This window comes from Natator depressus, chromosome 2, assembly GCF_965152275.1.
Source record: "Natator depressus isolate rNatDep1 chromosome 2, rNatDep2.hap1, whole genome shotgun sequence".
Lineage (NCBI taxonomy): Eukaryota > Metazoa > Chordata > Testudines > Cheloniidae > Natator > Natator depressus.
Genome location: NC_134235.1, coordinates 250,904,825 through 250,915,145, shown reverse-complemented (window position 1 = coordinate 250,915,145; position 10,321 = coordinate 250,904,825). Strand labels below are relative to the sequence as shown.

The window sequence follows — 10,321 nt, the reverse complement described above, 5'->3', positions numbered from 1 at the left end:
AAAGGAAAGCTGAATATAATAGAACGTAAGAGCTATTCTAATCTCTTATTACAAAGCACTGCAAATCACTAAAAACTACTTCAGATCATTCCCCAGCCTTTACACTGGGTGAGGAATCTCCATGTAAGTTAATGTTCACTGCATCAGCATTGATTTATGAGTTTCCTTACTGTACAGCAGCCCTCTCTCCCCATGGGGTTGGATTGTCAGCAGAGGTCATTGAAGAGGCTAGAAGTTATGTGGAGTCATTGGATCTATGTATGGCTAGATCCTACCCTACAATGTGAGAACTGTATTTTCGGCGCAATCCCCATCTGTTCTATGGGAATGAAAGCAAATCCTGCAACAACATCCAATAGAACAATAAGGTAGAACCTCTCTGATACTAAACTCACTGACTTCTCTTTTTCCTACAAAGGAATAACCCACATGGGGGAAAGTTTGGTACTTTATTTGCTTTGCTTTAAATGTGAGTTAAACACTGTTTGAAGTACTTTCTAGTTCATTTCAACTACTGTCCTATATATGTCTACAGAAGTTGCAAAATCCTATTTTTGCAGGCTATATCTCTTTGTAATTAGAAATTCTATTGTTTTCAGTTAAGAAGCTCTTCATTTTTATTTTAAGTTTAACCCGTTAGAGCATACAAGGGTTTTTTTGATTAAGGATTATACAGTTCCACATTGAAAGCTTGAAATCTGTCAAAGCATTGTAAGCTGAAATGTTTGTCTTAACAGGGGAAGAGAAAGAACATCGTATTGAAAATCTCTCCTTTGAGTGCATGTTACTATAGAAATTCAACCCTACTTTGCATATTACTAAAACTTTCCATCTATATCTCATTTCTCAAATGTTACAACATCCTCTCCCTCACAATTTCTAATTTCACTAATTATGACCGTTGCATTTTTGTGAGATAAAGAACATGACATAACTGTGATTTGGTATTTTTATTTCATGATCAGAAAGTTCACATCTTTGCAGATATAGTTTGTGCTACCAACCCCACTGTATATCATTAAAAACAGATTGTATTGAAATGGGAATGGACTTTACTATGAAGTTTCTGGCTAACATCTGGACCAGGGGTTCTCAAACTTCATTGCAGCGCAACCCCTTTCTGACAAGAAAAATTATTACATGACCCCAGGACGGGGTCTGAAGCCTGAGCCCAGCTGCCCCAGGTGGCAGGGCCAAAGCCCAAGCCCCACCATCCTGGGGGGAGAAGCCAAAGCCCAAGGTCTTCAGCCCCAGGCAAGGGGCCTGTAAACTGAGCTTTCCCACCCAGGACTGAAGCCCTTGGGCTTTGGCTTCAGCCCTGGGTGGTGGGGCTCGGCTTCAGCTTTGGTCCCAGGTTCCAGCAAGTCTGTGCCAGCCCTGGCCACCCCATTAAAATGGGGACCCGACCCACTTTGGGGTCCCGACCCACAGTTTGAGAACCGTGGGTCTAGACTACGTGGAAGGACCAAATGTTTCTTTAATATTTTTGATGATGCCAGCTTTCCAGAACTGCATGCACAGATGTTCAGTGAGATGCATATCTAATTTGCTCTCACAGTTAGCACAATTGCATTCACAAATGTGGTAACTGCATGAGCAAATGACCAGTTAGACATAGCTACTACAGTGATGACAGACATATAAGAACCTAGATAGATAGTGCATGGAGCTGCAATATATGTGTAATTCCTCGTCTTGTTATTTCCACTCCTTGTTACTTCTAAATTAAATTGTAAATTCTTCATAGCAGGGACTGTGACTTTCTATCCATACTGCAAAGTGTCTAAATTTCTGTAAAATAATATAATACAACAGATAAACTGTATATACAATCATCAGAAAACACAAGTAATTAAGCTGGCAGTTTAAAGAAAACTAGGAACTGAAATTTCCTGATACTAGAATAAATGCTTTTTAAAATCTCAGTTTAGTATTCCAAGGTTCTTGCTACACTAGGGAGGGCAATAATTAGAAGGCTGTTGAATCCAGTAATTTCAACCAAACATGTAACTTTCTTACATGTGAAGGCTCCAGTGGTGTGGACTGGAGAATGAGAAGTTACTCATAGTTTACAGTACTGGAGTTTTTTGTGATGTGTTTTTCATATACACATCCACAACTTGCGCTTCCATCTTCTTTACTTCAGCACCCTCACTTTGGGATTCTGCAGTGAGAAGGAACCAAATGGCAGCTGGCGCACTTCACCCATATGTGCTCTCAGCGTGGAGCATGAGGACAGACAAACACATGTGTTCCCTACAGGTACTTTTGGCCAAAAAGACTCCAATTTCTGGCACATGAGTTGCATGCACACCCATTAATGGAATGTGCATATGGACAACACACCTTGAAGAACTTCAGTTACTGTACACAGGAACTAGCTTCTTATTCTCCAGTCCACTCGCCACCCATAAGCTGGAGGGAATGGGAGTAGGCACAGAGGGACAGGTATTTATAGGTATGTAGGCACCTAAAGATGCAGAAAGATGTCTAGTGGGATTTTCAAAGGTTTCTAGTGGCCTGTGATGGGGTGCTCCACTCACCACTAGGATGGTGCCTCCTCCTGGTCACTCTGGAGAATAGATAATCAGGTCAACACTCCTTCCCATGGTTGCATGCCATCTCTCCACCTCTCTCTCTGGGTCTGCAGCCCCTCTCTAGCTCCACAAGTTGCTGCTGCCACCTCTTTGTGACTCAGCGTTCCGGCCAGGTCACCATTTGCATTGTCCCCTTCAGGGGTATCAAAGTCTTCCTTCAGCAATCCTGGGCAGTCTTCCCATTCAGTGCCGCATGGTGCCACTTCCTCAGTGGCTGGCAGGGGAACCTGGGCCTGCCCTCTATTCCAGGTTCCAGCTCAGGGACGCTCTAGCCAGCAGTCAAGGTCTGTTCTCTTCTAGACCTTACTGCCTTTTCCCTGAGCCTTGTCCTAACTTCCTGGCTTCCCCCTTCCCTGAGTTTCCCAGTTGACCTTACTGCTGCCAATTTCCTGCTTTTCATTCCTCTTCAGCTGGGCTCCCTCACTCAGTCAGGGGATTACTTAGTCATCTGGTTCCTCTCAGCTGTGGTCTTCTTTGTCTTCATTAACCCTTTCAGGGCAAGTGTGGGGTAAACACCCCAGCACATGGTCTAAATGCTGTTTATTTCAATGGGAGTTATGCACTTTTGAAAATCACACTAGGCACCTATCTGCATGATCAGGAACCTAAATATCTTTAAAATCTGGCCCACAATGCCTTTTTACTCCTCTGTGTCTGGACCCAAGGTCCAGATAGCCTGTGAAGGAAGGAAAAGGTGGTTTTTACTCTCCTACATGGGCATCTAATCCAAGTTACAAGCTAGTCCTAAGAGAACAAAATCACCATTCAGTAAATAGATACTATGATGATGAGGGCCATGTAAGGACAAAGGTAAATCGATAGCATAAGACATTGAAAGGAACAAAGATAATATAATTTGAGTTTATATTATGAAGTCTGAGATTTGTTTGATTGATCTGTGCGACCTGCTCTTACTTTTATGCTGTTAATTGAAAATAATAGTGAAGGAAGTGAAACCAAATGGATGGATAAATCTTTTGGCTGTTTCTCTCTAAAGGCAGTGTGTGTGGCTAGTTCAGCAGCACCATGTGACTTCCTTTTAACTGTTCCTGGATTTCCACACTAACCTATTTTAGAAGTATATGTTTTGCCCATGGAATTAAATAGTTGATATAACATCCTTTCCTTTGATTTCTAGACAACCAAATCCAGCGTGATGTTATTGACATGAACTGTGACCGTGTAAATCATTGTTGCAACCAGGGTCCTGTGGTTGCACCAGGTCTTGTACTGAGAAGGTCAAGTGGGGTGTCTATGGCAAGGTAGTAGTTTGCTGGTTATGATTATGCTGTTTGTATGTGTGTATCATTTTTGTATTTGAAGTTATAAATATTGGCTATGTGCTTGTATCTCAATGTGTTTGATTCTAAGTAGACTCAGTGAAGCATTTGGTCAGATTCTTGAGAAAGGACTATTCTCAGTAAGTGCCCAATCAAGAAACACTTAACTGACAATGGACTTTAGGAGACGCCAATCCACATCTGAGCTTTCCTGGGAACATTCAAACTAACATGTAAACAATGGCGTCAGCCTGCAAAAAGCTGAATCATTCATGGACATGTGACTTGCCCATGTGGCTACAAACTCCAGCTTGTTGCTGTGACTTTGCACAGAAAAACAAAGGGGTTTCCTCCCACAAGAGAAAATAAAATATAAAAGGCCCTGGAAACCCCTCCATTTTATCTTCAGCTGGCTCAAGAGATGGCCTTTCCACCCCAAAGAGATGCCTGAAAGAAATTGGAACAAAGGACAGTAACTACGGGGGTGTGAGTGATTGCTGGACCCAGACTAGGAAGGAGTCCAGTCTGTGAAAGAAGCTTATTGGAACATCTCTGGGGGTGAGATTTCATCTTCTAATCAGTTTCTTCATGTATTAGGCTTAGACTTGTGTGTTCTGTTTTATTTTGCTTGGTAACTTACTCTGTTCTGTCTATTACTTGGAACCACTTAAATCCTACTTTTTATACTTAATAAAATCACTTTTGTTTATTATTGAACCCAGAGTAAGTAAGTAATACCTGGGGGAGCAAACAGCTGTACATATCTCTCTACCAGTGTTATAGAGGGTGGAAAATTTATGAGTTTACCCTGTATAAACTTTATACAGAGTAAAATGGATTTATTTGGGGTTTGGATCCGATTGGCAGTTGGGTCTCTGAGTGCTAGAGATAGTAGCACTTCTTAAGCTGTTTTCAGTTAAGTCTGCAGCTTTGAGACGCGTGGTTCAGACCGTGGGTCTGTGTTGTAGCAGGCTAGTGTGTCTGGCTCAACAAGGCAGGGTTCTGGAGGCCCAAACTGGCAGGGAAAACGGGCTCAGAGGTCGTCTCAGCACATCAGGTGACAGTCCCAAGGGGCGTCACTGTGACCCAACCCATCACACCCAGGACTTAACTCATCTTCTTGTGAAAATACTGGATTCTCAAAAAATTTTAAATATACAACAACAAAAAGCATTACTTGCCAAAAGACAGCAGTGCACCAGCACTACATAAAAGTTGTGGATGTGGTGAATATACGCTAGCCTTAACTGTTGACACTGGCCCCCAAATGGCCCATTCATTCTCCTCTCTCATACATATCTCACGGGTTTTGTGACACAATGTGCTAGACTAAGAAAGAAGGACAGAGCATCAGTGACAGAAAACTAAGGCTTAAATAGGAATTGAAACAGAATTTCTCCCAGCCTATTGCAAGGCTATATTAGAAGCCCTGAGAGCTTTCTTCTCCACTTCCACAGAAGCTGCCAAAATATACTCTAAGGAACTATAAATTCTGGTAAATTGTGTCATTAGCCCTGACTGCCTGTAGTCCACAGCAGAACTTAGCAGCAAGCATTGCACAGAGCTATCATCCTCTGTAGTTAAAAATATTGCTCACATTTGGAAAAGCTGCTCAGGATCTGCAGATACAATCCCTTACGATGATATCCAATTACCAGATTGCTTTCATCCCTTGAGGTCAGCCTTTCCTAACCAGAGGAAATATTATCAGACACCCTGAAGGAGACACAACTCCAAACCTGTGAATCAGCCCCCTTCCTGTCATTTTTGGTACAAGAGAGTCATGAGCAACTGGGGGCCTCTTCTGACTTAGACATTTAGGAGACACTTAGGCCTCATTTGGAGAAGGAATCTTCCTTCCCCCTCAAAACATGTCACAGAGTAACCAATGCTGAAATAAGCTATTCTGGATGCACTGGACCTGGCTAGCTATTGCCCACTATCAAACCTTCCATTGCTGATGAAGCTTATTGAGAAACTGGCCAAAAGTAGCTACAAGCTTATTTAGCTAAAGCCAATATCCTAAACCCTGCACAAACCAAATTCAGGCCAAGACACAACAGAAACAGTGATAGACTGATGGACAGTCCTTTGATGATGATGGATAGAGGTCAGATCTCCAGTCTCATACTCCTGAACTTCTACACAGCATTCAACATGGCTGATTACAGGAAAGGGGAGTGGTGGAGCCCAAAGGAATGCACTAAAATAGCTTAAATACTTCCTGGAAGGACATTTCCATAGGGTAGTTATAGGAAACAATACCTCCTGCACCAGACTCCCTTACTTGTAGAGCCCCCACAATGATCAATTCTTTCTCCAGTCTTCTTTAACAGCTGTATTCAGTCACTGGAGAACTGGCGAGATTTCATGAGCAGGAGAAGCCCTCCACCACTGCCACACACACTTTATGGTTTCATCTGATTAATCTGTGCTTTCTAACATTCATTCTGAATTTGCTACAAAGTTTTGCCCCCAAAATTATAATTTGTTAATGATTTTTGGGCTAGTAACTGAATATCAAAAACATATTAGTGAAGGTGGATTGCAACCTTTCACTACCACAAAAGATATACATGTTTTTCCATTAACATCCTTTCTTTCTTTTCTTCTCCTCTAATTTTGACCTTATCCTTTCGGTATAGTTCTCAGACTCAGCACCGTATATATTTTGCACTATTTCGCTAGAAGGAGATGGAAAAATATTCAAATAATATGAAAGTATTTATGCTGAACGTTTTTGGAATACAGACAGGGTGGAGAGTCCACTACATGAAGAGAAGAGTTTGTAAAATAGATTTTGCCTTTGTATTTCTTATCTGCTTTGTTCAGATTCAGTGCAAACAATGTTTGTTTTTTTTTTGTGTCAAAGATACTCTTATTTCTGCAGAGATAAAATACAATTGTAAAGGAATACTCAGCTAGGAGCCTCCCCCATTCTTTGCTTACTTGAGTTACAGCCTTTCCCATGAGATCTTGTAGAATCACATTCGTTAATTTCACATCTAAACAAACACACACTCCTCCTTCATTCCCTCCCTTCCCTCATATACACACCCCACATACAAATAACACTGTCTCTGGAGTAAGAGTTTAGCCAGGGTGGAGAGGAATTGCTTAAGGGGGAGATACAGATGGTGATACACGGAGGAGAATTTTCTAACCCTTGGGAGATAACTGGCCTGAAACTCGTTTCTCTTTGAATTAATGAAATGAATTCTGGAGCCTTTCTTTAGAAGGAGTGGAAAAGAATGTAAGTTTTATGTACTTAATGCATTCTTTTTCTTCTTGGGAATAGGAATGTTAATGCTGGGAACTTTTACTTGCTTCAGTGACGTATTACCTGCTTAAAGGACATCTGAGAAGCTAAGCAAAATCTTTCATCTAGGTGAGTGGTTTGAACAGAACATTAAAATTGGGCAGGAGTTAAAGAAAATGTGAATGTTTACTTCTCTGAGAAGTGAAATGGAGTTTCTCTCACTCCAATTTTAGTATATTGTATCGCTATGATTTCAGAGAGGATCAAAACAACATTTAAAAGACATAGTATATGGTTCAGTAAAATTTGATCTGCTTTGATGTTGAGATGCCAGAGATAAGACTGTTAAAAATAAAGACTATTTAGTTATATTTTTTTTCTTCAAAACCAAAGGGTCCCCTAGAATCTGGAATTATTTCAATAAATTAAAGTTTAATACCTCATTATTTTATCATAAAGTGAAAATGTTTATTTTATTTTAAGAACACCAGATGCTGACTGTGACTAACCTTTATATTCTGAAAACAAGAAAAGAATAGGTCTTATATTAAAGTGGATTTTTTTTTTTGATCAGAGACTTAATCAGGTCTCTGTTTTGTATTTGTAACCAAAATAAGTCAGTGAGAAACTTGGAAGATGATATTTGGTGATCATGGTTTTATCAAGACCAGGGCAATGACTCCGATGAGAGAGTTCATGGGAAAATAAATTAAAGAATGATGTAGCGAAGGGAATAGTGTCTGAGATTAAATATTTGATGGGCATTTGGCTAAAGAAATGAAGATAAACTTTTTAAAGACACCTAAATGGGAGTCAGAGGTCTGTTTGTTTTGACCAGTTAGGACAGTGAAAGGTCCTAAAGATTGCATTTGTGGTAAATCTCTGGGAAAATGGTATAAAATGAAATAGAAGCCATACAGAGACTTTGTAAATCCTCGTAAGTAAATCTGTAGGTGTACCCAGCTCTGAGCGTTTTTGGAGCTCAGTCCATGGTCCTGCTATGCATTCCAGTAGCTTGTTTCATAGGTTTAAGTGTTTAGTAATGTAGAATTTTTTTTTAAATTGTAGGATTTGAACTGAAACTATTTTATGAGTAAGGGAGATAAACTGCTTATTTTTTTGATCTTGGCTTCTTGCTAGGATAAACAGGGCAGGTGAAGATGCAGATTATGGCAAACTGGGAACTTCTATTGTCTAGATAGACTTTTCAGATTACTTTAATGAAAATGGGACCTTCAGAGCTGCATTCTGCGCATATGAGTTTCAGCTTCTTTCTGTGACTAAAAACTTTTTAGGCTAGAATTTGATACAAGTTGTAATTTTTTTTTAGATTTGGAGGTCAAAAATTTCAGTCTTTGGATGATTTTCAATAATCCTTTTATAAGTTTGTTACTCCAAAACATGGTACTCCGGGTGTGAACTCCTTTTCTATGTAGGAAGATACCATCTGCAAGCAATTTTCAGCACTTCAAAAATTACAAGTTTGTGGTATTTTCAGTGTGTATGTTATAAAAAAACCTCATCTTAAATTGTTGTTTCAGTGGGATTTTTATCTAGTTTTATCAGTTTTAACCAAAACTTCTAAATGGTCAGTAGAAATATAACCAGTTTCTAATTGAAAATGTTGCTAATTTTTGGGCTAGAAACATACATAAATTCATATTTATCTTAATTATAATTTTCAGTACACTATTCTGTCTAAATATACTGCTTATAAATTGAATCAGAATTTTTAGGAAAAATCTTAGGAGCAGTTTGTGATTTTCTAATTAAGCTAGAAAGACGGTTACATTTTAGCTTGATAATATTTATCATATTTTGTTCAGACTGAAACAAAATTAAAGTGGATAAATGTATATGCAAATTTCCTGCACCCCTAAGGTTTCTGGTCATTTGCCAGTGTGGCCTTTAATGTTGCAAAGATTGCTCCTCACGGTCTTCTACGGTTCATGATTTTAACCACTTTGTCTAGTCCAAAGGATTTGTGTATCCTTAAACAATGAAAAATAATAATTGCATGATAAATAATTGAGAGTGCCAGAGACAGAAGTCCTGTCCTCATTAAAATTACAGCATGGGCATTGAGGCATTGAAGGTTTAAGCATCCTCATACCAACCTGCCAGTGTTCGTCAAACCTGTCTCAAAGGGAGCACAGCTAGTAGCAAGAGTGTAATTTGCTTCCATACACATTCAGTCCTTAGTCTCTCTGCTAAGACCATCAACAGTGGTCCAAATTGTGATGGTGTCTTTGTGATTTAGGCAGCAGTCAGCTTGGAATTGGACTCAGACCACCAATGAATTTCGAATAAGGCACTGAACAACTGTCAGGTGGTAATAACTTTTAGTCAGTACTAACCAGGACTGTATTAAAACTGCTTTGCTAGATCCAAAATGTTCCAGATACTATTATCAACCCTCTTACTCATCCAGTGCCTTCAATGGAATATTCTTTGAACCACTGTGGTGTCACTGCAAGTGGTTATATCTGAAAGATTTTGAACATCCAAGGAGTGCTTAGCACAGATCAGCTCAGAAGGGGGATCATAGAATCCTAGAATATCAGGATTGGAAGGGACCTCAGGAAGTCATCTAGTCCAACCCTCTGCTCAAAGGAGCACCAATCCCCAGCTAAATCATCCCAGCCAGGGCTTTGTCAAGCCTGACCTTAAAAACCTCTAAGGAAGGAGATTCCACCACCTCCCTAGGTAACCCATTCCAGTGCTTCACCACCCTCCTAATGAAATTTTTTTTCCTAATATCCAACCTAAACCTCCCCCGCTGCAACTTGAGACCATTACTCCTTGTTCTGTCATCTGCTACCACTGAGAACTGTCTGGATCCATCCTCTTTGGAACCCCCTTTCAGGTAGTTGAAAGCAGCTATCAAATCCCCCCTCATTCTTCTCTTCTGCAGACTAAATAATCCCAGTTCCCACAGCCTCGCCTCATAAATCATGTGCTCCAGCCCCCTAATAATTTTTGTTGCCCTCCGCTGGACGTTTTCCAATTTTTCCACATCCTTCTTGTAGTGTGGGGCCCAAAACTGGACACAGTACTCCAGATGAGGCCTCACCAATGTTGAATAGAGGGGAACAATCACGTCTCTCGATCTGCTGGCAATGTCCCTACGTATACATCCCAAAATGCCATTGGCCTTCTTGGCAACAAGGGCACACTGTTGACTC

The 10,321-nt window shown here is 40.2% G+C and overlaps 1 protein-coding gene across 1 annotated transcript in view; it reads left to right on the top strand.

The window, feature by feature from the left end:
• Positions 1 to 7,175: 7,175 nt before the first annotated feature.
• LOC141983316 (sodium channel protein type 5 subunit alpha-like) overlaps positions 7,176 to 10,321 on the top strand; it is a 100,031-nt gene continuing 96,885 nt past the window's right edge. The window contains exon 1 of the mRNA XM_074946335.1: positions 7,176 to 7,265. The gene's annotated coding sequence lies outside the window, so the exon portion shown is untranslated. The remainder of the gene's footprint in view (positions 7,266 to 10,321) is intronic.